The 12984-nt window shown below is 44.4% G+C and overlaps 1 protein-coding gene across 1 annotated transcript in view; it reads left to right on the top strand.

The window, feature by feature from the left end:
* The window catches only part of LOC143124655 (AT-rich interactive domain-containing protein 5B-like), a 79165-nt gene that overhangs the window by 47251 nt on the left and 18930 nt on the right, over positions 1 to 12984 (top strand). The gene's annotated exons all lie outside the window — the stretch shown is intronic.

Here is a 12984-nt window from a genome sequence, read left to right as displayed (position 1 = left end):
GAATTGATTTTCATTAATGGCTTTCTCAATATCTTCAAGTTGCTTTTGGCTGTAGTTTTGTTTTTTGTTCCGAATTGTATGTTTATATTTGTTCAGAATTTCATTGTAATGAATACGTAAGGCTGCGTTGTTTGGTTGACAATGTTTTTCATTTGCTATTTTTCTCAGGTCTTTTCTGATGGTCTTGCATTCTTGATCATACCATTTGTCCGATTTTTTTGTTTTTAAAGGCTTCCGTTTTTGCCTTATGAGGTCTGCTTTGATAGCTGCTTTATGAAATATCATGTTGATATCATTTACGGCCTTGTTTACACCATCACTTGCAAGGTTACATTTGTTTTGATCATATGTTGATATGTCATTAATCAGATCAGGTGAGTTCAAGGCCATAATGAACTTGTCTCTACTGTCTGGGGCCCATCTGTAAGTGGGATGTGAATCACATAGATTACAAGGTTCACTTTTTGTGTTGCTCTTTTGACCTGAGAGGTTAAAGAACACATTGATCTGACTGTGGTCTGAAAGGGGAGATTGCTCTCTGGCAGTGAATGCACTGATAGTGGAGAGGTCCATGTCAGTGATTGCATAGTCTACTACACTGGATCCAAGAGCTGAGGAGTACAGGCCTAAGGATCGACAGAGTTGCACTATCTCCCTGCCACTTTGGTTTATTTCAGAGTCAAGGTTGTTCCGGTAGGGGATGGTTGGTGTGGTAAACAGGGGAAACTGGCCAAATACATTGTTGTTTCCCTGTGGGTCAACAATATCAGGTTCAGTTCCTGTTCGTCCATTTAGATCTCCAATTAGAATTATGTTTCGCTGGGCCTGAAAATAGGCAATTTCTGAATGAAGGGTTTCAAAAATGTCCTCTTCAAAATATGGGGAGTCTACTGGGGGTATATAGATAGCACAGAGGTATATGCTCTTATCAGTTATGCCCAGTGTTTGATCTAATCTTAACCAAATGTGTGATTTACACTGTTTTATTGGTAATATCTGATGGCAAAGATTTTCTTTATACCACACCAAGATACCTCCCGATGTTCTGCCCTTGCGTATATTTTTAAATTTTATAGAGGGCACCATGACTTCATTATATCCTGGGGGACAGTAAGTGAATGTATCGTTTTTACACCATGTTTCTGTCAATATAATTATATCAATATTTTTGATAGAGTTTATGAATTGAGAGCTTCTGATCTTCAACTCAAAAGTTCAAGAGCGAAGGCCCTGAATATTCCAACAACTTATATGAAATAAACGCATTTGAAAACAAACAAAATGGACTTGTATAGTTTGACACATGAAAATAACTACAACTATCTACATTTACAGTAGTAATAGGAATTTCATAAAGCTTTAAGCTAATAGTAAAAAAGAATATTATGTTTTGTAATAAATATATATATATATTTTTTTTTTTAAATAAATTAAGATATGTAACTTATATGATATGTTGCTCTGTTATTAGAATTAATACATTTTAAAAAATAAATAAATAAAAATAAAATAAAAAATAAAAATGTTACAAATGTTACTCATCTACTAGGAATATTCATCAGTATTACTACACAGATATTATTATTATTTTTTTATTTTTTTTTTACTACTAATAATATATTATTAGTTATTTTACTTAAAATATAAAGGTTTCTTAGCTGAACAGAAGTCGGGTGCACAGGGTGTGCAGCATCTCCCTGATCTCTCCCAGCTCAGATGTTGCAACAGGAGCTGTAATGGCTGTAGGCCGGGTAGCAACAGTATGGCTCCGCTGCTGTGGGTGAAGAGGGAGGCAAGAGGCAGCTACCGCAGCATATCTCTGCTGCTGAGGGTGAAGAGGGAGGCAAGAGGCAGCTACCGCAGCATATCTCTGCTGCTGAGGGTGGGGAGGGGGCAAGAGGCAGCTACTGCAGCATAGTTCTGTTGCTGAGGGTGGGGAGGGGGCAAGAGGCAGCTACTGCAGCATAGTTCTGTTGCTGAGGGTGGGGAGGGAGGCCAGAGGCAGCTACTGCAGCATAGTTCTGTTGCTGAGGGTGGGGAGGGGGGCAAGAGGCAGCTACTGCAGCATAGTTCTGTTGCTGAGGGTGGGGAGGGAGGCCAGAGGCAGCTACTGCAGCATAGTTCTGTTGCTGAGGGTGGGGAGGGGGGCAAGGGGCAGGTGCTGCTGCATATCTCTGCTGCTGTGGGTGGGGAGGGGGCTGGTGGGTAGGGGGTGGGGATGGGGAAGGTGGCCTCCTCTGGTTTGGCCTCACGTTGATGGGGTGGTGGGCCTGTTATGTCCCTCCACTACCTATGGTGGTGATGTTTCCTCAGTTAATGTTTGGTTGCTCGGCAGTATGTTTTTGCTCTCTGATTGTGTGCAGGTGTGACCTGTAATGAGTGGGCGGAGCCACAACCTATAAAACCTAGGCACCCCAGACAGTCGACGGAGACTTGTGTTCCGGCTACCACGCTGATTATTTGTCTTCCTGCGTTGTTCCTATTGTGTTATAGTTAAACTCCCATTTTGTGTTTTGTAATTTACCTTATTGTTTAATAAACCCCTAGACCAAAACGAGCCCAATTGACTTTTTCGGTCATTCTATGTTGTGGCCAGTGCGCCTGGCCATAACATTTGGGTCCTCGTCCGCTCTTTAGAGATTGTTAGGAAGTAGCAGGAATTTGCAGGAGTACCATAATTTTTTCTGGGTAGAGGAGCGTGCACCTCAATTTAGTAAGCCGCCGGGCAGACACTGAGTCTGCCAATTTATTATTTTAGTTTCTTATTTTTGGTGGTGACCCTTAGTTGGTACGTTTCGGAGGTTGTGGTAGGCTGCGCAATCGGTCTGCTATGTCCTCACGGGTCCAACGTTCAAAGTACACCAGGTAGGGGAACCACTGAAGACTAGAGAGGCTAAGTTTAGTTTTTTTTTTGGATAGGTAAGTAGGGATTGGGGTGTAGCAGTGAATCTCCCAGACCTTCGGTACTCCCTTGTATGTCGCTTTAGTGAGTTCATATGAACTATAGTGCACTGCAATAGTGTAGTGTTTAACAGGTTGAGGTTAAGGTTAGAATAGTTGGCTGCATATTTACGGGGTTCTTGACCCATTAGTGCGTCTAACCTTCCCTCAATTTGTCAGTATTGTGGCGTGGTAGTCATGTTAAAAGTTTTGTGGTCATTTCAGGGATTTTGATCACATCGTTTCGATATTTTTTTTTTTCTGAAGTTGTGTAGCAGCCTGTAGTAGCCGATTTGTTTTCTTGTTTATTTTGGATTGTTATATTAATCATGTCTGTGGTTCAGGAGTTTGCGGAACACCCTTCTGTAGAGGCGTTTAATAATCTTAAAAAAGAGCAACTTTTGGAGTTGGCTACCCAGTATGAAATTGAGTTGTCCGCTTCTGAAAAACGCCTCAAACAGAGCATTAAAACTGTTCTGCTACCAGTATTAGTAGAGAGAAGGGTTCTGCCTCCCGTCGATATGAGCGATTCCATCCGTTTGAAAGAACTTTCTATTCGGGAGAGAGAGTTAGACAATGAGAGAGAAGCGTTGCGTTTAAGAGCCTCCGAGAACCAGTTGGAAATGAAACGCTTAGATTTAAAAGCTAGACAGGAAAATATTGATATCATTCACACTGGGTCTTTCGACGTGAGTAAGCACATTAGGCTTGTACCACCGTTCATTGAGAAAGACGTGGAAAAATATTTTCCGCATTTTGAAAAAGTTGCATCAACCTTAAGTTGGCCGAAAGAAGTATGGACTCTGTTAATTCAGTCAGTGTTAACTGGCAGGGCACAAGAAGTGTATTCTTCACTTTCACTTGAGCAAAGTAAAGACTATGGTGTGGTTAAGGCAGCTATTCTTAGTTGTTACCAACTAGTCCCAGAAGCTTACCGACAGCGTTTCCGCCGATGTAAGAAAATCGAGCGTCAGACTTACATTGAGTTTGCTCGTGAGAAAGAGGCATTGTTTGATCAGTGGTGTTCGTCAAGTGAGGTAGACAGTCAGGCAAAGTTGCGAGCTTTGATTCTTGTGGAGGAATTTAAAAACTGCTTGCCCGATGTTGTAGCTACTTACCTTCATGAGCATAAAGTCGATTCTCTGCATGAAGCTGCCGTCCTGGCGGATGAATTTGTTTTGACTCACCGCGTCTTCAAAGACCGACATATGCCTGTAGGTTCATCTCCAGTTATGTCCAGATATCCAGCCCAGTCCCAGTCCAGTTATGCTGCGGTCCATTCTTCCAGTAGTCCAGAGCAGGCCTGTTTTTATTGTAAGAAGCCTGGGCACTTGGTGGCAGACTGTCCAGTGCTGAGAAAAAAACAAGCTGCTAAAGGCTTTGGGTTGATTAAAGCGTCTCCACATTCTGCGTCGCGCTGTCTGGAATTTTCAAGCGACGTAGAGACAGGCTATGAACCTTTCCTTAGCGATGGTTTTGTGTCGTTGATAGGTGATAAAAATCTCACTCCCATACGCATCTTGCGTGACACTGGTGCTGCACAATCATTCATTTTGAAAGGGGTTTTGCCTTTGTCTGCAACAACGAAAGATGGCACCAGTGTATTAGTCCGTGGCTTTGAGATGGGTTTTACTGTTGTTCCACTTCACCAAATCATTTTAAAGTCTAGCGTAGTCAGCGGCCGCGTTGCGGTTGGTGTTCGTGGATCTCTGCCTATTCCTGGCGTGTCCTTTATTTTGGGCAATGATTTAGCAGGTGGTAATGTGTGGAACCGAGTGGGTTCGGAAGTTCTCCCTCAAGTCGTTGCTGTGCCTGGCAAGCCAGCCGTCCATGAGTGTGTGGAGAAAAGTCCCGATGTATTTCCTGCCTGCGCGATTACTCGCGCTATGTCAAGGAAAGAAGAACGCTCCTCTTCTCCTGTTGAATTTGATCTTTCTGATTCTTTCTTTGTGAATCTTGAGTCTGAGAAGTCTCCAGGGGCATCAGCTGTAGTTCATCTATCTGGGCCTGATAAGAAAATGAATAGAATTTTGACGGAACCGGCGTGCTTGTCACGCACACAACTGATTGCTGCTCAAAAAGCAGATGTGTCACTAGTCTCTCTATTCTGCTCTGCCTCATCTGATGTTGACATTGATAAAGAACCACAATGTTTCTTCTTTCAAGACGGTGTCTTAATGAGGAAATGGAGGCCGTACAATGTTCCAGACCATGGGAACTCTGTCCATCAGATTGTGATGCCAATTGAATACAGAGATAAAATTTTGAGTGTAGCTCATGACTGTGTAGCTGGTCATATGGGGGTCGCCAAAACACTAAACCGTGTTAGTCAACACTTTTACTGGCCAGGGTTGAAGCGGGATGTAGTTCGTTTCTGTAAAACCTGTACGGTCTGTCAGCTGGTTGGCAAACCCAACCAGAAAATCCCTCCTGCTCCTCTGTATCCCATCCCAGTGGTGGCCCCGCCATTCGATCATGTCATTGTTGATATTGTTGGTCCACTTGTGCGCTCCACGAGTGGATATCAATATCTTTTAACAATGATGTGTGCAGCTACTCGTTTTCCGGAGGCTATCCCTCTGCGAAAAATTTCTGCCAAAGTGGTGTTAAAGGAGCTTCTCAAATTTTTTTCTATGTTTGGTCTGCCAAAAATCATCCAGACTGATCGTGGGTCGAATTTCATGTCTCGCGTGTTCACCCGTGTTTTGAAACAGCTTAGCATTCAACATAATGTTTCCAGTGCCTATCATCCTGAAAGCCAGGGAGCACTGGAACGGTATCACCAAACGCTGAAGAGCATGTTGCGTGCATATTGCTTGGAGTCTGGTAAGGATTGGGCAGATGCAGTTCCCTGGCTGCTGTTCGCCTGTAGAGAGGTGAGACAGGAATCACTTGGTTTTAGTCCTGCTGATCTTGTTTTTGCACACACTCCACGAGGTCCCTTGGCCGTATTGAAAGATCAGTTTTTAAGTGAACTTCCTGCAAAAGACATCTTGAGCTATGTGTCACACTTTCGTTCTCGTTTACACAGAGCCCGTGAGTTAGCCCGTGAGAATCTTGAGAGAGCACAAGGCAAGATGAAACACTGGTATGACCGTAAGACCACAGATCGACACTTTAAAGTGGGCGATAAAGTACTTATGTTACTTCCCATCCCTGGATCTGCTCTACAGGCCCGTTTTAGTGGTCCATATGAGGTAGTACATAAAGTTTCTGACCGCGATTATGTAATCGCTACTCCAGACCGACGGCAGCAGAAGCGTCTTTGTCACATTAACATGTTGAAGCCTTATTTTGAGCGTGCTTCTGCTTCTGCTTGCCTAGGTTCATCTCCAGCTGTGCTGGAGTCTGATTCGACGAGTGACAAATCGGTGCTGTTGTCTGTTGTGGTGGAAGAGAGTGATGAGACCGAAAATAACCCATCTCGTGCTTTAATTGAGGGTCGTCTTAACAACACTGAAATGCTCTCAGTTTTGGCTGATCACCTCCCACATCTCACAGACTCCGAGAAGGCTGACATTTTGGACATTGTCCATCAATTTCCAGAGTTGTTTAGTGATGTTCCAAAACAAACTCATGTCATCGAGCATGACATTGATGTTGGAACAACAGCACCGATAAAGCAACATCCATACAGGGTCAATCCTTTGAAACGTGCTGTGTTAAAGAAAGAAGTACAGTACATGCTTTTAAACAACATTGCAGAACCTAGCATGAGTGCATGGAGCTCTCCATGTCTCTTGGTGGCAAAGCCTGACGGTACGTTCCGGTTTTGTACTGATTATCGGCGTGTTAACGCAATTACCAGACCTGACTGCTACCCGTTGCCCAGGTTGGATGATTGTATTGATCAGGTGGGATCTGCAGTCTTTGTTAGTAAGTTTGACTTGCTGAAAGGCTATTGGCAGATTCCCCTCACCAGTCGTGCAAGAGAAATATCTGGCTTTGTTACCCCAGATGACTTTTTGAATTACCGCGTTATGGCCTTTGGAATGCGTAACGCTCCCGCAACATTCCAGCGGTTAATCAATACAGTGTTGTCTGGTATGTCTGGCTGTGAGGCCTATTTGGACGATGTGGTCCTTTATAGTGCGTCATGGCAAGAACATGTTCAGCAGATCCGAGATCTATTTTGTCGACTGTCTGCAGCCAATTTGACCATCAACTTGGCCAAATGCGAAATTGGCAAAGCAACAGTCACTTACTTGGGTAGAGTAGTAGGAGGTGGCAAGGTGCGTCCTTTGGATGCCAAAGTGTCTGCTATCTGTAGTTTCGCTCCCCCTGTTGATCGTCGTGAGTTACGCAGATTTCTAGGTATGGTGGGCTACTACCGTGGCTTCTGCAAAAACTTTTCATCTGTAGTAGCTCCACTGACAAATTTACTCAGTCCAAAGGTGGTATACCAGTGGTCTGACCAGTGTCAGAGCGCCTTTGAGAATGCGAAGGCATTACTTATTTCGGCTCCCGTGTTGGCTGCACCTAACTTTGCGACACCTTTTTTTTTAATGGTTGACGCGAGCGATCATGGTGCTGGTGCTGTCCTCCTCCAAGATGGTGTTGAGAATGTCCATCACCCCGTTTGCTACTTCTCTAAGAAGCTCAATCAACATCAACGGCGGTACTCCACCATCGAAAAGGAGACCCTGGCTATTGTTCTTGCTGTACAACACTTTGAAGTGTACCTGGGTGCTTCAGATAGAACGGTCATTTATAGTGATCATGACCCCCTGAAGTTCCTCAGCCGCATGAGAAACGCCAATCAGCGTCTGATGCGGTGGAGCTTGATTCTACAACCCTTTAACATCGAGGTCAAGCATATCCGCGGTACTGATAACGTCTTGGCAGACGCTTTATCTAGAGTACCTTAGCCCAGTATTTTCATGTCTGCAGTTATTTTATAACTGTATTGACATGTTTATTTTTGTTTCTTTTTCTGTGTGTTTATTTGTGTATGCTGTGAGTGAGTGTGTGTGAGTGCGTTTGTACTTTAAATTACAGCATTGCTGTAAAAAGTAATTCAGTTTTGAAATTGTCACATGCATCTCTGTTGTGGGATGTTTGTGTGGCACCACATATGTCTTGTTCTTTGTGGTTATGGAGACTGGAGTCACCATTTTGGTGTGGGGGTGTGTTATGTCCCTCCACTACCTATGGTGGTGATGTTTCCTCAGTTAATGTTTGGTTGCTCGGCAGTATGTTTTTGCTCTCTGATTGTGTGCAGGTGTGACCTGTAATGAGTGGGCGGAGCCACAACCTATAAAACCTAGGCACCCCAGACAGTCGACGGAGACTTGTGTTCCGGCTACCACGCTGATTATTTGTCTTCCTGCGTTGTTCCTATTGTGTTATAGTTAAACTCCCATTTTGTGTTTTGTAATTTACCTTATTGTTTAATAAACCCCTAGACCAAAACGAGCCCAATTGACTTTTTCGGTCATTCTATGTTGTGGCCAGTGCGCCTGGCCATAACAGGGCCATTAATGGGTCTGGGGTCCAGATTGAACCATTGTTTTTCCTTATGGTAGGATGGATGATCCTAGGGTGGTGATGGGGATGAGGATGCCTGGGATGGTGCATATGGCTCCTATCAGAGGAGGGTGTAGCAGGACTACGCCCCAGGGCCGTGTCCTTCAGAGATTTTGCAAAAATCTTTATCCTCTCCTTGTGTAGATGGAGTCCATCATAGAGGTCCCAGGTGCCAATAGTTGGATGGAGAGCCACATGGACATTGGGCAGGCTGGCACATCCTCTTCTGATCTCCATGTTAGTTTCATGGATGACATGAGGTGGGGTGTCTGTCCTAGGCAGTAGGGTGGATATCACAATCCGGGTATCAGGGAACTCCCTACTGGCCTGCTCCGCCATCCTGTTCATTGCTCCAGCAGTGTCCCTTTGGAGCCTATGCAGGTCGTTTGTTCCTGTGTGGATCACCAGACATTCAGGGTTGTTGAGTGTCTCCTTCCTCAGCAGCTTCATTGCCTGCCCTGTGGTGCTGCAGCGTTTAGACAACACTCTCTTTTTGGGAAAAAGCTTGTTTGTGTCCAGGAATTTCCCATTTGAGTCAGTCAGCAGGACCACTTGTGGGCTTTGCTCCTCAGACCACATGGAGGGAAGCTGGGATGGGTAGAGCTGACTGTTGGTAGGTGTGCAGATGTTTCAGGAGTTGGGTCAGGAGTGTTGCTGGGCTGGGTGCAGAGGAGAGAAGGTGAGGCTGAGACATGGCAGGGGTCTGCAATACTGGAAGGGAGAGTCTGTGTCTCTGTGTTTGTCATTTTTGGCATTGACAAGCGTTGATCCGTCAGGCGTTGGATTTGCCTGGTGAGATTCTTCTCTCTCTTCTCAGCATCCTCCTTCACTTTGGCCAGCTGAGCACGGAGCACACTGTTCTCCTGTTTGAGTGTCTCTAGACTTATGCTGAAGTCAGATGCCAGGACTCTGTGGTCTTTCTTGAGCTGTTGGAGTTCCATTTTGAGCAGCTGCATAGTGTTGTCTGGGAAGTCAGACAGCCTGGCCTGGGTCTGTTCTTTGAATTCAGCGAAGTCCATTTCCAGCAGGGCCATACTCTCTTTTAGCCGATTGGTAAGGCTTGCAGGTGTGGGAGGAGCAGAGATAGACAGGTTATCCGCTGGACTCTCATTTTCTTCACTGTCAGAGGCAACATACACTTTCTTAGTGTTAACCTCAGCTTTCAAAACTGGGAACAGCTCTTCAAAGGACTCCAGGTTGGCTTCATTACCTTGGATCAACACTTTTCCTTTTGTATAGTAGGCCTATGTGATGGTAAGCAGAGGATCATCCTTGTCCAGGTGTTCATCTTTGCAGATCTTTAATCTGCCTCCTGAACCAATACCCTCACTGAATACATATGGATAATGGTTGCATAGGGTATCTTTCCAGATGTAAATGGAGGGGGTGAAGAAAATTATGTTGTTCTTCTTTCTTCCTCCTTTCTGCTGAGCGTAGTCTGTGAAGAGGACCTCCGGATTTTCATGTAGTGTCTTCACCTTGTGTTTCTCCCTGGCTGTTCCACTTTTGCATTTAGCTGGGTATTCAATTTCCCTGCTCTTTTCTCTAAGAGCTGTGCTCTTTTTTGCTGTCTGTTGGGTGTTTTCCATCATCAGAATCCTTTTCTGTTAGCTTCTTCAGTTAGCTATTTTAAGGCAGTTTCTCCTTTGGAATGTTGGCAACAATGGCAGTTGATGATTAGCTTTTGATGGCTATATAGATGTTTTGATTTGAGAAATATGATAATACTCTCCTTTTAAGATATTTCCTCTTCAATTGTTGGTTATTATTGTTGTCACCTCTTCTTTAGAGTCTTTTCTGGATGTTTGTTGAGGGTTATTTTTCAAAGTGTCCAACTCTTTTAGTCCATTTTTTGAGATGATTTCAGGAGCTCATTTTTGATGCAGCTTTTCCTTGGAATTAGAACTCTCTCTCTCTCTCTCTCTCTCTCTCTCTCTCTCTCTCTCTCTGCCAGTCGCTGGTGTGTAACTGCTTAACCCTTAAAGGAGTACCGTCACACCAGTGTGACGGGAATGTTGAGAAATGAACGTTCTAAAGAATATCTGGGTTCATTGAATTCAACATAGAATTTTAGAACCTTCAATTGTTGCGGAACTTAGAACGTTCAAAAACCTACACCTTTAAGGGTTAAGCGTCCCCAGACCTATAACGGACGCCTTCATCACACACACTCCACATGTGCAGTGGCACGGAAGCACTGTGTATTTGTGTGTGTGTGTCTGTGTGTCTGTGTGTGTGTGTGTGTGTGTGTGTGTGTGTGTGTGTGTGTGTGTGAGTGTGTGTGAATCACTGCCTAATTGAATCGGCAAATCAAATTACCAGAGATATGAGGATCATTTCTGCCACCCTCTGCAACAGGAGTCAGGAGGAGCTGGAGGAGCTGGAGGTGTGTGTGTGTGTGTGTGTGTGTTAGTGTGTGTGCATGTGTGTGTGGGTGTGTGTTTGGTGTGTGTGTGTGTGTTGTAGAGTACAATGATCCAACAGGGTTCTAGGTGTGTGTTGTGGAGAACCATGATCTAACAGGGTTCTAGGTGTGTGTTGTGGAGAACCATGATCTAACAGGGTTCTACAGGGTTGTGTGTGTCTGTGAAACACCATCGGTGTGTGTGTGTGTGTGTGTGTGTGTGTGTGTGAAACACCATCAGAGTGTGTGTGTGTCAGAGTCCTGCACGGGTCCAATTTTTTAAATCCGCACCCACCCGTACCCGTCATGTTTAAAACCGCATCCGACCCGTTTTCCGACACCAGAGCTAGTTAAAATCCGTACCCGACCCGACCCACATTAAATAAAACTGACACCCGACCCGTACCCGAGTTAAACATACACGTTTAAGGAACTAATTACACAACCATTAACATTGCAGGTCCAACTTCAGCTGAAGTTGACAGGCATATCCTACATGATGTATTGTGGTAGCCTGGCTACTTTTCAACACCCGAGTGATAACATTTTAACACTTTTCAAGCAGATGCGTCTACAAGGCTATCGCCACGCAAATGCCTAATTTAGAATTTAAACACGGCTTTGCACACACAACTTATTAACAGCAGTAGTAGGGCAGCCTACATTAAATGAAGGAATGATTCGGTCATAACCGGATTATGCATCAGCCTGTGAAACTTTATGGAAATAGGCATAAGACGTGTGACACTATCCCGTTTATTTGAGTGCAAGATTGAATGGGAAAATGTGGCCTACATTTTCACGCATGAAATCTCGCTCGCTTGCAGGGATGTCAATAGATCTCACAATCTAGGCAATATTGGGAATTAAACGAGCATGCTCTCTCCACCATGACAACATGTCAAAAGAGTCATCTTTAGGCATTTTTTAATCAATGTGCAGCCACTTTGTTCTGAAAGACTGCAGGCAGATCCCACGCATGTGATTTTTAAAAGTGAAATAGCCTATAGGCGCCTGTTTTGGGAAGGCACGTACGAAACGTGCATTTCAAATGCTTTTATCAACTTGAATTGCAGGCATATTATTTAGGATGTGTTACTGTAGAACATATTGTTACATCTGCACGTGATGTTTATGAAAGGCCAATTCCCACCCGTGTCACCCCCGTGTCCGACCCGCACCCGCACCCGCATCCGACACAGTAGAATATTTTCACCCGTTTCATCAAAATGTGCGGGTCACCCGTCAGGTACCCGCGGGTACCCGAACCCGTGCAGGACTCTGGTGTGTGTGCGTGTGTAACACCATCGGAGTGCGTGTGTGTGTGTGTTTGTGTGTGTGTGTGTGAAACACCATCGGAGTGTGTGTTTGTGTGTGTGTGTGTGTGTGAAACACCATCGGAGTGTGTGTGTGTGTGAAACACCATCGGAGTGTTTGGCAGACCAAAGTTGCATACCTTCTATGTTATAGAACAAGGTCAAATATTCCGTTCTACATTCTATTTAATCTTAAAGAGAGTGTATGCGTGTGAGTGTGTCAATGTGTACACTGTATATACGTGTGTGTGTGTGTGTGTGTGTGTGTGTGTGTGTGTGTGTGTGTGTGAGTGTAGAATAAAGTGGTGAGTGTGTGTGTGTGTATGTGTGTGTGTGTCTGCGTGTGTGTGTGTGAGAGAGAGAGTGTGTAGAATAAAGTGGTGAGTGTGTGTGTGTGTGTGAGTGTAGAATAAAGTGTCAGTGTGTGTGTGTGTGTGTGAGTGTAGAATAAAGGTGTGAGTGTGTGTGTGTGTGAGTGGGTAGAATAAAGCGGTGAGTGTGTGTGTGAGAGTGTAGAATAAAGTGGTGAGTGTGTGTGTGTGTGAGAGAGAGTGTAGAATAAAGTGGTGATGAAAGACTATCATTTTTTTGTTGTGCGTATAACTTGCCTGTACGTATAACTTGCCTGTACGTATAACTTGCCTGTGCGTATAACTTTGGAATTGATGGACTTGATAAAGTAACTCTGTCTCTGTCTGTCTTTTCTCTCTCTCTTATCTCTCTCTCTCTCTCTTCTCTCTTCTCTCTCTCCCCCTCTCTCACTCCCTCTCTCTCTCACTCTCTCTCTCTCTTTCTCAC

This window comes from Alosa pseudoharengus, unplaced genomic scaffold, assembly GCF_046254945.1.
Source record: "Alosa pseudoharengus isolate Yale_2024_CS ecotype anadromous, Long Island Sound unplaced genomic scaffold, YU_APseudo_1.1 YU_APseudo_1.1_scf_15, whole genome shotgun sequence".
NCBI lineage: Eukaryota > Metazoa > Chordata > Actinopteri > Clupeiformes > Clupeidae > Alosa > Alosa pseudoharengus.
This window is presented reverse-complemented; position numbering and strand designations above follow the sequence as displayed.